General features: G+C 44.5%; 1 protein-coding gene across 1 annotated transcript in view; it reads right to left on the bottom strand.

Annotated features, from left to right (window-relative positions):
- Nucleotides 1-12,820, bottom strand: part of CPZ (carboxypeptidase Z) — a 159,992-nt gene that overhangs the window by 19,470 nt on the left and 127,702 nt on the right. The window lies entirely within an intron of this gene.

Genomic DNA, 12,820 nt, shown 5'->3' with positions numbered 1-12,820 from the left:
CATCAAGTGCCCTTTGTGAGTTGCATCAAGGCCAACTGGTACTCCTTGCCCTGTGTTGAAGACTGAACTGCAAACATATTAGAGATTTGTTGAAAATTAAAAAAAAGTTTGTACACGTTTAAACTTTTGGAGCATTCTTACTACTAAACGCTCTCTCCTCTCTCTCTCTCTATATATATATATATATATATATATATATATATATATATATATATATATATATATATATATATAAATAAATAAACTGGGCAGCCTGACAAATTTGGAGAAACAAAAATGGCATATACGAATTAATAATCTATGTACTCAACATTTAGCAATACGCGAAATTCATTGTATTTTGTTCTATGAATACTGCCTATACATTGTTACTTACCCTATGTGGGGTCAAATTATGAACAACATATTAGTCTATTATGACAGTCTACCAAACATTCTTTTCTTTTTGTGAGTGAATTGCTTTACATATATTTAGGGAGGGGGGACAGAGTGTTCTACGATCCACACGGTATATTTTTGAAACTTTCAGCAAAAGTTGTTTTTCCTGTCCAAAGGGCATCTTAGGCCATTTAGTTTATACACAACCCAGTGTTTTATACGTACGAAAAAGAACCCTCAGGCAAGTTTTATCCAGAGAACATAATTTTAAAATTAAAACTAACATTTATTTTATTGAGCCATTTTGTCTGCCAAATAAAACCTTAATTTCTAGCAGCTAACTTCGTCTACCCAGTTTATATTGATTTTTGAACTGCCAAATCTCAAACACTTTATTTAAGCACTGCACTTACCTAAACAACATTTTATAAAAAAAATGTAAAATAATTATATAAAACTGTTTCATCCAGCTGCAGGATAATTGATCTGCCAGATATCTCCCATCCCTATAAGTGGATCTGGTGCATATCAGCGTATAATATTTCTTGATTGGTCTTGGCAAATTTTACCAATAGCTGCAGTTAAATCACTAAACATTATCAAAACGTTTTATCAGTGTTCTGTATTCTCTCATTGTTTTCTAAAGGCTAGACTCTGACTGTGTCTCCATTTCTCAAATCTTTAATCTTGAAAGCTTTAATGTGTAATGTGTATGGATTTTATTCTTCCGTATTGTACTCACCAAGAACAATTTTCACCAGAGAGCTGTAAAATGGAATGGGCTTGGTGGTCTGAACTGCAGTACTTAAGTTCTAATAAAACTCGCCGCAAGAAACTTTAATGTTCTGCAGAGAGAGCCTTCAATACTCCAGTGAGGCCACCAGCAGTATCAATATCTTCACTGTTAGTTAAAGAAATGAGAAAACATAAAAAATAAACCCCGGTCTGTCACCGCTATAAAGTAGTCTTTCCATTGTTGTCCAATAATCAGATATTTTGATCTTCAAAATGTTATTATTTTATTCAAACTATAGATATACATTATAAAGGTTAAAATGTTCTATTTTAAAATGTTGCAGTTCATCTACAAGACACGCCAGCACTTTAATTCCAATGTTTAAAATATTAAAATAAGATAATAAAGTACATGTTCATGATGGGAATTTTAGTGTTCATGGGTCATTTACCATAGAAATGGACCGGACATTCCCAAGTGGACCAGACGATGCCGTGGGGATGTACTTAAAAGCTGACATTCTTCATGAAGCTGCAGCAGAGTGCTAAAGTTAGGCTGTCGGAGGGGAGATTTACTGCAGGATCTAGCAGAGGGTTAGGATACAGGCAGTGAGGTCACGCTTAAGAATTACCATTGGGAGGGGGGGTGCTAGGGTTAGTGAATAGTGAAACTGACCACCAAAAATGCAATTGGATCTGCCACAAGTCCTCATCGGCCGACTGCTGGACAACACTGGAGCGGCCAGACCCGTCATAGCAGGTAAGTCACCACTTGACACTCAGGGACGTTTAGTCAACCTTCTAATAATGTTGACATTCAATCAATGTTAACATGAATGTTGACGTGTTCAATGTCGGGATTGTGAGCAAAATGAACATCAACAAAATATACCACGCGTCTATCGGACCTCCCTTCGCGACCGGTATACGGAACATCGGTGAAGTGGCAAACTCAAAATCAGGTCCTCTGTCTATTACAATCCAGTTTAATCTACATTTTCTTTATGAGTTTTGTGAATTATTAGTTAAAAATAAATATAAAACTAATAAATATAATATATTAAAGTAACAATTTTGCTACGCTATGTTAGCAAAGAGCTAAAAGCATGTTTCAATGCCTGCAATGGCTTTTTTTAAATTTTAATAAGAAAAGACACATACCTAACTTATTATACTATATTGTTTACTATACTTGTTACATATATTTTACGTCTGTTTGTAGAAGCCATCAATTACACATATGCCTGCAGGTAAAAACTATAAATTATTTGCTGTCTATCTTGCTTCCTTAGCACATCCATCCTTCTTTCTCTATAAAGGAAACTATTAAGCTTTCTCTCGGCACTGTAAGCTTATATTCTCTGTGCTTAACCTGATTCACTACCATTTAACTAACCAAAATATGCACGCGGGGGAAATGCAAATCCACCGACCAAAGCTGACATCTCACTTGTGCCCAGCTAAGATCTATTCACTGTGTGCTCTGCAGATTTGCAAAGTCAGTTCCCCAGGAGTAACAACTCCAGTTACAATAATATGAAACATCACTTAACCTTTAGCACCCTAACAGCAGATTTATAATAGATATAACATCCCTGGTAGCAGTTAATAATTAGAGAATTAAATATGGTCGGTAGATCTGGGACAATAGTCCGTCATAATCATAAAACCTCAAACCATGTCTAGACTTAGTGGAGGCAGCAAGAGGAATAAATAAAGCATAACCCAAAGATGAAACCCAATCCAAGGACATCTCTGCTTACAATTACTACAGTGAGTTGTTCACATTAGTTTTACGCTAGTCGTAAAACTGTAATAACTTGCTACATTAAAGAGAAAAAAAAAGGTTGCATCCGACTCCAAGCTCATCAGTCTCTTTAGAAGTGGATGAAAGCTCACAGTTTATCTGGATTGGGGAGTTGTAGATGATATGAAAGATATAGCAGGCATTCAACAATAATTGTTAAAGCAAACGACTTAGGAAATTGTTACAGATTGCATGTTACAGGGAACCTAAAATGTTGCAGAACGGCACATAAAGGTGAGCAAAGTTCTCCTGATTTGGATTTAAGACCATGCAAATTAATTTGAAAAACTTTGAGGGGTATCCTATCGCAATAATTTGCAGTGGACCTATGTGCTTCTCGTGCCAGCTACTGCAGATAAAATTGACTCTTATCAGAGATTTGATTTCAATTACCTGATCATTGCCTGTATCGGGACTAATAGGATAGCCCATCGGCGGTAAATAGCCACAGAAATTTTTTGTGGATAATAGGATACCTTGTATTGTAAGGGTAAAAAAGCAAATATTCAGTAAGCGAATTTGTTTTCTATTTGATGAACCAGCAAAAATCTGGCAAATCTCATGACTGATTCTTTGGTCTACTAAAACTTCTAATAATGAAAGTGGTGATATTTGCTCATAGCAACCAATCAGATTCTGTCTATCATTTTCCAGAATACAATAGAGAAATGACAGAATCTGATTGGTTGCTATGGGCAACATCACTACTTGATTTTTTTAGAAGTTTTAGTAAATCTACCCCTTTGTCACATATGTAAACCATATCAAGAAGGTAGATTCTGTAACAATGTGCACAATGATATAATAATTACACTACTCAATTACTTGTTTTAAAAACAGTGATGGCTAATTAGTAGCAGAAATGCAAATGTGTAAAAAGCCATAAAGCTGTCTATAGGGGCTTCTTGCTCCCCCCCCCCCCCCCCCCCTAACCTCCAGGGACTGAACCACCCTGCAAGTTCTTGGTACTATGTTCACATGAGGAAGTCTTGCGATGTGTGTGTGCTACACATAAGGTAGTGTTCTGATGTGTGTCCGCTACATATAAGGTCGTTTTCCAATGTGTGTGCGCTACACATAAGGCAGTCTTCCGATATGTGTGCGCTACACATAAGGTAGTCTTCCGATGTGTGTGCGCTACATATAAGGTAGTTTTCTGATGTATGTGCACTACTCATAAGGTAGTCTTGCAACGTGTGTGCGCTATACATAAGGCAGTCTTCCAACGTGTGTGCGCTATACATAACGTAGTCTTCCAACGTGTGTGCGTTACACATAAGGTAGTCTTCCAACGTGTGTGCGCTATACAGAAGGTAGTCTTCCAACGTGTGTGCGCTACACATAAGGTAGTCTTTCCATGCGTGTGCGCTACACATAAGCTAGTCTTCCCATGCGTGTGCGCTATACATAAGGTAGTCTTCCCATGCGCGTGCGCTATACATAAGGTAGTCTTCCAACGTGTGTGCGCTATACATAAGGCAGTCTTTCCATGTATGTGCGCTATACATAAGGTAGTCTTCCAACATGTGTGCGCTATACAGAAGGTAGTCTTCTAACGTGTGTGCGCTATACATAAGGTAGTCTTTCCATGTGTGTGCGCTACACATAAGGTAGTCTTCCAATGTGTGTGCGCTATACATAAGGTAGTCTTCCCATGCGTGTGCGCTATACATAAGGTAGTCTTCCCATGTGTGTGCACTACAAATAATGTAGTCTTTAGACAAGTAAAACTAATAAAAGTTGATACTTATCTAAGTTGCTCTACAAGAAGCACCCATTTCTCTGACGTCCTAGTGGATGCTGGGAACTCCGTAAGGACCATGGGGAATAGCGGCTCCGCAGGAGTCTGGGCACAACTAAAAGAAAGCTTTTAGACTACCTGGTGTGCACTGGCTCCTCCCACTATGACCCTCCTCCAAGCCTCAGTTAGATTTTTGTGCCCGGCCGAGCTGGATGCACACTAGGGGCTCTCCTGAGCTCTTAGAAAGAAAGTATAATTTAGGTTTTTTATTTTACAGTGAGACCTGCTGGCAACAGGCTCACTGCAACGAGGGACTAAGCGGAGAAGAAGCGAACCTACCTGCTTGCAGCTAGCTTGGGCTTCTTAGGCTACTGGACACCATTAGCTCCAGAGGGATCGACCGCATGGAACTGGCCTTGGTGTTCGGTCCCGGAGCCGCGCCGCCGTCCCCCTTACAGAGCCAGAAGCAAGAAGAAGTCCGGAAAATCGGCGGCATGAAGACTTCTGTCTTCACCAAGGTAGCGCACAGCACTGCAGCTGTGCGCCATTGCTCCTCATACACACTTCACACTCCGGTCACTGAGGGTGCAGGGCGCTGGGGGGGGCGCCCTGAGCAGCAATAAAAACACCTTGGCTGGCAAAACAATCACAATATATAGCCCCAGAGGCTATATATGTGATAATTACCCCTGCCAGAATCCTTAAAAAAGCGGGAGAAAAGTCCGCGAAAAAGGGGCGGAGCTATCTCTCTCAGCACACTGGCGCCATTTCTCCCTCACAGTTCCGCTGGAAGGAAGCTCCCTGGCTCTCCCCTGCAGTCTACACTACAGAAAAGGGTAAAAAAGAGAGGGGGGCACTAAATTTAGGCGCAGTAAATATTATAGCAGCTATAGGGGACATAATTCAGTTAGTCCCTGCATTATATAGCGCTCTGGTGTGTGCTGGCATACTCTCTCTCTGTCTCCCCAAAGGGCTTTGTGGGGTCCTGTCCTCTATTAGAGCATTCCCGGTGTGTGTGCGGTGTGTCGGTACGGCTTTGTCGACATGTTTGATGAGGAAAATTATGTGGAGGTGGAGCAGATGCCCATAGAAGTGATGTCACCCCCTGCGGGGCAGACACCTGAGTGGATGGTTTTATGGAAGGAATTACGTGCAAGTGTCGACTCCTTACACAAAAAATTTGACGACATGCCAAATGCGGGACAGCCGGCTTCTCAGCTCGTGCCTGCCCAGGTGCCTCAAAGGCCATCAGGGGCTCTAAAACGCCCGCTACCTCAGATGGCAGACGCAGATGTCGACACGGATACTGATACCAGTGTCGACGACGATGAGTCAAATCTAATGTCCACTAGGGCCATTCGTTGCATGATTGAGGCAATGAAGGAGGTATTATACATTTCGGATATAAACCCAGGTACCACTAAAAAGGGTATTATGTTTGGGGAGAAAAAACTACCCGTAGTTTTTCCCCCATCTGAAGAATTAAATGAAGTGTGTGAAGAAGCGTGGGCTTTCCCCGATAAAAGATTGGTAATCCCTAAAAAATTACTAATGGCGTTCCCTTTCCCGCCAGAGGATAGGGCACGTTGGGAAACACCTCCTAGGGTGGATAAAGCGCTCACACGTTTGTCTAAAAAGGTGGCACTTCCGTTTCCGGATACGGCCGCCCTAAAGGAGCCTGCGGATAGAAAGCAGGAGGCGACCCTGAAGTCTGTATATACACACTCAGGCATTATACTTAGACCAGCTATTGCGTCAGCATGGATGTGCAGTGCTGCCGCTGCATGGTCAGATTCCCTGTCAGAAAATATTGACACCCTAGACAGGGACACTATTCTCCTAATAGAGCATATAAAAGACTCAGTCTTATACATGAGAGATGCACAGAGGGAGATCTGCCGGCTGGCATCTAAAATAAGTGCATTGTCCATTTCTGCTAGGAGAGGCTTATGGACTCGGCAGTGGACAGGGGATGCAGATTCCAAAAGGCACATGGAAGTTTTGCCTTATAAGGGTGAGGAGTTATTCGGGGATGGTCTCTCAGACCTAGTTTCCACAGCGACAGCTGGGAAATCAGCATTTTTACCCCAGGTTCCCTCACAGCCTAAAAAAGCGCCGTTTTATCAAGTACAGTCCTTTCGGACCCAGAGAAACAGGCGAGGAAAAGGCGGGTCCTTTCTGTCCAGAGGCAGAGGGGGGGGAAAGGCTGCAACAAACAGCAGGTTCCCAGGAGCAAAAGTCCTCCCCCGCTTCTTCCAAGTCCGCCGCATGACGGTGGGGCTCCACTGGCGGAGCCAGGTACGGTGGGGGGCCTCCTCAAAAATTTCAGCGATCAGTGGGCTCGCTCACAGGTGGATCCCTGGATCTTGCAAGTAGTATCTCAGGGGTACAAACTGGAATTTGAGGCGTCTCCCCCCCGCCGTTTCTTCAAATCTGCCTTGCCAACGACTCCCTCAGGCAGGGAGGCTGTGCTAGAGGCAATTCACAAGCTGTATTCCCAGCAGGTGATAGTCAAGGTGCCCCTACTTCAACAAGGACGGGGTTACTATTCCACACTGTTTGTGGTACCGAAACCGGACGGTTCGGTGAGACCCATTTTAAATTTGAAATCCTTGAACACATACATAAAAAAATTCAGGTTCAAGATGGAATCGCTCAGGGCGGTTATTGCAAGCCTGGACGAGGGGGATTACATGGTATCCCTGGACATCAAGGATGCTTACTTGCATGTCCCCATTTATCATCCTCACCAGGAGTACCTCAGATTTGCGGTACAAAATTGCCATTACCAATTCCAGACGCTGCCGTTTGGACTGTCCACGGCACCGAGGGTGTTTACCAAGGTAATGGCGGAAATTATGATACTCCTTCGAAAAAAGGGAGTTTTAATTATCCCGTACTTGGACGATCTCCTAATAAAGGCGAGATCCAGGGAGCAGTTGTTGGTCGGAGTAGCACTATCTCAGGAGGTGCTACACCAGCACGGTTGGATTCTGAATATTCCAAAGTCACAGCTGGTTCCGACGACACGTCTACTGTTCCTGGGAATGATTTTGGACACAGTCCAGAAAAAAGTGTTTCTCCCGGAGGAGAAAGCCAAGGAGCTGTCATCTCTAGTCAGAGACCTCCTGAAACCAAAACAGGTGTCGGTGCATCACTGCACGCGAGTCCTGGGAAAGATGGTGGCTTCTTACGAAGCAATTCCTTTCGGCAGGTTCCATGCCAGAATCTTTCAGTGGGACCTGTTGGACCAATGGTCCGGATCGCATCTTCAGATGCATCGGCTAATAACCCTGTCTCCAAGAACCAGGGTGTCTCTGCTGTGGTGGCTGCAGAGTGCTCATCTCCTAGAGGGCCGCAGATTCGGCATACAGGACTGGGTCCTGGTGACCACGGATGCCAGCCTTCGAGGCTGGGGGGCAGTCACACAGGGAAGAAACTTCCATGGACTATGATTGAGTCAGGAGACTTCCTTGCACATAAATATTCTAGAACTAAGGGCCATTTACAATGCCCTAAGTCAGGCAAAACCCCTGCTTCAAAACCAGCCGGTACTGATCCAGTCAGACAACATCACGGCGGTCGCCCATGTAAACCGACAGGGCGGCACAAGAAGCAGGACGGCAATGGCAGAAGCCACAAGGATTCTCCGATGGGCGGAAAATCACGTGCTAGCACTGTCAGCAGTGTTCATTCCGGGAGTGGACAACTGGGAAGCAGACTTCCTCAGCAGGCACGACCTCCACCCGGGAGAGTGGGGACTTCATCCAGAAGTCTTCACACTGATTGTAAATCGTTGGGAACGGCCACAGGTGGACATGATGGCGTCCCGCCTAAACAAAAAACTGGAGAGATATTGCGCCAGGTCAAGGGACCCTCAGGCGATAGCGGTGGACGCTCTAGTGACACCGTGGGTGTACCAGTCAGTTTATGTGTTCCCTCCTCTGCCTCTCATACCAAAGGTACTGAGAATAATAAGAAAACGAGGAGTAAGGACAATACTCGTGGTTCCGGATTGGCCAAGAAGAGCTTGGTACCCGGAACTTCAAGAGATGATCTCAGAGGACCCATGGCCTCTGCCGCTCAGACAGGACCTGCTGCAGCAGGGGCCCTGTCTGTTCCAAGACTTACCGCGGCTGCGTTTGACGGCATGGTGGTTGAACGCCGGATCCTGAAGGAAAAGGGCATTCCGGAGGATGTCATTCCTACGCTGATTAAAGCCAGGAAAGATGTAACGGTAAAACATTATCACCGCATATGGCGGAAATATGTTGCTTGGTGTGAGGCCAATAAGGCCCCAACAGAGGAATTTCAGCTGGGTCGATTTCTGCACTTCCTACAGGCAGGAGTGACTATGGGCCTAAAATTAGGCTCCATTAAGGTACAGATATCGGCTCTGTCGATTTTTTTCCAAAAAGAACTAGCTTCACTACCTGAAGTTCAGACATTTGTAAAAGGAGTGCTGCATATTCAGCCCCCTTTTGTGCCTCCAGTGGCACCCTGGGATCTCAACGTGGTGTTGAATTTCCTAAAATCACATTGGTTTGAGCCACTAAAGACCGTGGATCTAAAATATCTCACGTGGAAAGTGGTCATGTTATTGGCCTTGGCTTCGGCCAGGCGTGTATCAGAATTGGCGGCTTTGTCATTTAAAAGTCCTTATCTGATTTTCCATATGGATAGGGCAGAATTGAGGACTCGTCCCCAGTTTCTCCCTAAGGTGGTATCTGCTTTTCACTTGAACCAACCTATTGTAGTGCCTGCGGCTACTAGCGACTTGGAGGATTCCAAGTTACTGGACGTAGTCAGGGCCTTGAAAATTTATGTTTCCAGGACGGCTGGAGTCAGGAAAACTGACTCGCTATTTATCCTGTATGCACCCAACAAACTGGGTGCTCCTGCTTCTAAGCAGACTATTGCTCGCTGGATTTGTAGCACAATTCAGCTGGCGCATTCTGCGGCTGGACTGCCGCATCCTAAATCAGTAAAAGCCCATTCTACAAGGAAGGTGGGCTCATCTTGGGCGGCTGCCCGAGGGGTCTCGGCTTTACAACTTTGCCGAGCTGCTACTTGGTCAGGGGCAAACACGTTTGCAAAATTCTACAAATTTGATACCCTGGCTGAGGAGGACCTTGAGTTCTCTCATTCGGTGCTGCAGAGTCATCCGCACTCTCCCGCCCGTTTGGGAGCTTTGGTATAATCCCCATGGTCCTTACGGAGTTCCCAGCATCCACTAGGACGTCAGAGAAAATAAGAATTTACTCACCGGTAATTCTATTTCTCGTAGTCCGTAGTGGATGCTGGGCGCCCGTCCCAAGTGCGGATTGTCTGCAATACTTGTACATAGTTGTTGTTCACAAAAGGGTTATTGTTATGAGCCATCTGTTGAGAGGCTCAGTTATATTTCATACTGTTAACTGGGTATTGTATCACGAGTTATACGGTGTGATTGGTGTGGCTGGTATGAGTCTTACCCGGGATTCAAAATCCTTCCTTATTGTGTCAGCTCTTCTGGGCACAGTATCCTAACTGAGGCTTGGAGGAGGGTCATAGTGGGAGGAGCCAGTGCACACCAGGTAGTCTAAAAGTTTTCTTTTAGTTGTGCCCAGACTCCTGCGGAGCCGCTATTCCCCATGGTCCTTACGGAGTTCCCAGCATCCACTACGGACTACGAGAAATAGAATTACCGGTGAGTAAATTCTTATTTTTTTTACTATAATCTTACTGCCAGAATTGTTAAGGTTTAAACTTTACGTAATGTCACCGGTTAGTTGTCAATATTTATTTATTTATTTACTTAGGTTCTTTAATGGGTGGGGTTAAGTATGTCTTATAAATAGTCTGATGATCCACTTCCACTTTCCAGTCAGTGATCTCCACCCGCTCCCACCGACTTCTTTCGTTTGTAACCTGATTCACTACCATTTAACTAACCAAAGTTTAGTCACACAAAATACAGGCATGCTGCATATAATGTAATCAGCAGAAGCTGCTTGTGCGTCCTATTAGATTACTTTGCGTCTAAGACGCATTTTCGTTGGAAAAAAAAAAGACGCTTGGTACTACCGAGTCACACGGCACTCACGCATTATGCGTAAAGTTACTTGTAGTGCACAGAGCAAAGATGTAAGAGGACACATCTGTATACAAAGCTGTGAAAATGCATCCCACAGTGCAAGGGATACAATGTATAATGGGAACATAACCAGCTAAGTGCGGAACATCATACTGCACCTTCACCCAACTGGAATATAACTTCTTATTGGAATAGTTGCCCTGAGGAAATTATTTGTTAGTACTCATGCATACGGCGCTATGCATGCGATAAGGGTGGATGTATTGCATAGAATACGCAAGTCCCTCCTCTTTTCTCTCCCAGTACTGACCATCTTACCAGTGCGCTCCCATTAATGGTTGTAGTCAACAATCTTTCCTGTTTGCCCAACCCAGGGTCATTGAGTGACACTTGCTGCTAGATTTCTGCCCCTCATGAGAAGAGATGTAGCTAGGTGCCATGGTGCCCGGAGCAAGGGTATGTTTCGGCACCCCCTCTCCTGTACTGACTTGGGTACATGTTACATTTGAAAATAAAAAATATTTAAAAATCCTAAAATCGATGACACGGCCGGTTCTAGACCTTGTGGATCTCAGGGCGAAGGTTTCATTTGGGCACCCCCATGTCTAAAATAGGGGCGCGCAGCAAAAATATAGGGGTATGGCTTCATGGGGAAGGGGCGTGGCCACAGCATAGTACCAATTAAGATGATACCTTACTGTATTGTCCGCTATTCACATTACACCGCACAGTATTGTCCGTTATTCACATTACACCACAGTAGTGTCCGTTATTATCATTACACCAATCAGTAGTACCCCTTATACAATTTACGGCACACAGTAGAGCCCCGTATACACATTACACAACACAGTAGAGCCGCTTACACATGTTATGCTGCAGTAGAGCCGCTTATACATGTTACTCTGCAGATTATAATGCAGAGAGAGGTGCTGCTGCAGCAGCTGGGACAGAGAGAGGTGCTGCAGCAGCTGGAGCAGAAGAGGTGCTGCAGCCGAGGGGACAAAGAGTGATGTAGCAGGACAGAAGTAACCCTGCTGCACAGCTGCAAGCAGACAGTGAGACATATAAAGAGGGTGGTCAGAGTTCCGGCTGTCAGTGTTTCCTGCTGTCGCCTCTGGCCTGTCCTGTTCCCTACCTAGTCTCAGAGTCTCAGTCAGTGTGTGCCCCTCTGCTTTTCCTTCTCCTGCTATGAGGCTGCCTCTACAGCGGCCTGCGGTATATTGTGCAGAGTGAGGGGGGGGCAGGTGGTGGCGCGCCCTCTAACTTTTCCGGCGCCCGTAGCTCGAGCTCCACTGGAGCTACCCTAGCTACAGCCCTGCTCATGAGAACCCCCATTTTTCACGTTTACACTGTATCAGTTTTGCCAGCCATAACTTTGAAACTTTTTACTTTAGCCAATCAAATGGAACTATTTGATGGGAGATAGGTAGAGCTTTTAAAAAAAAAAAATGACAGTATTACAAGCAAAAATACCTTTTACATTTTCAGGCATTAAACAGATGTAAAATGTAAAACTCTGCTGTGATTTTTTTTGCTTTGCTTCTGCTAGAATATAATCAATCCATAAAATAAACGTCTTTCTGTTACTTCTACCCATACTATATGCGTGTGAGATGTCCAATGAACAAGTCTATTAACGGATATGAAGTTATTAATGGATAAATGTACATTAGTGCTCTGGGCCAGCTCTGCCTCCCTCCACATGTAACTTCTTGGAAAAGGGGGGCTCGGACCAGGAAGCGGAGTGCCTGACCCATCCTAATAGCCCAACGGTCAGCTTTCTGGCAAGTCCCCTAGCTGCACGGTATCGTTTCCGGCCCCTTACCAGCCAAATCGAGGTTTTACCAGGGCAGCTACGGTGTTGCACCCTTGGTCTTACGGCAGCGCCACTCGAACGCCCCTAGTTACAGCCCTGACTTGGGGCGCTGTACTACAGAAGTGCATGGAAATTATTTGGAAGGTAGTAGAAATGTGAGAAGCCGCATGAGTTCCTCTTTTGTATGTAAATTCCATGAAATGCAATTCTGTATTGTATATATCTCTGAATTTATAGTCTATGAATAGAATTGGGATGACAATG

The sequence above is a fragment of the Pseudophryne corroboree genome, chromosome 1 (genome assembly GCF_028390025.1).
Source record: "Pseudophryne corroboree isolate aPseCor3 chromosome 1, aPseCor3.hap2, whole genome shotgun sequence".
In the NCBI taxonomy this organism is placed as follows: domain Eukaryota; kingdom Metazoa; phylum Chordata; class Amphibia; order Anura; family Myobatrachidae; genus Pseudophryne; species Pseudophryne corroboree.
The sequence above is the reverse complement of the archived record's forward strand: the minus strand, read 5'-3'. Positions and strand labels throughout refer to the sequence as shown.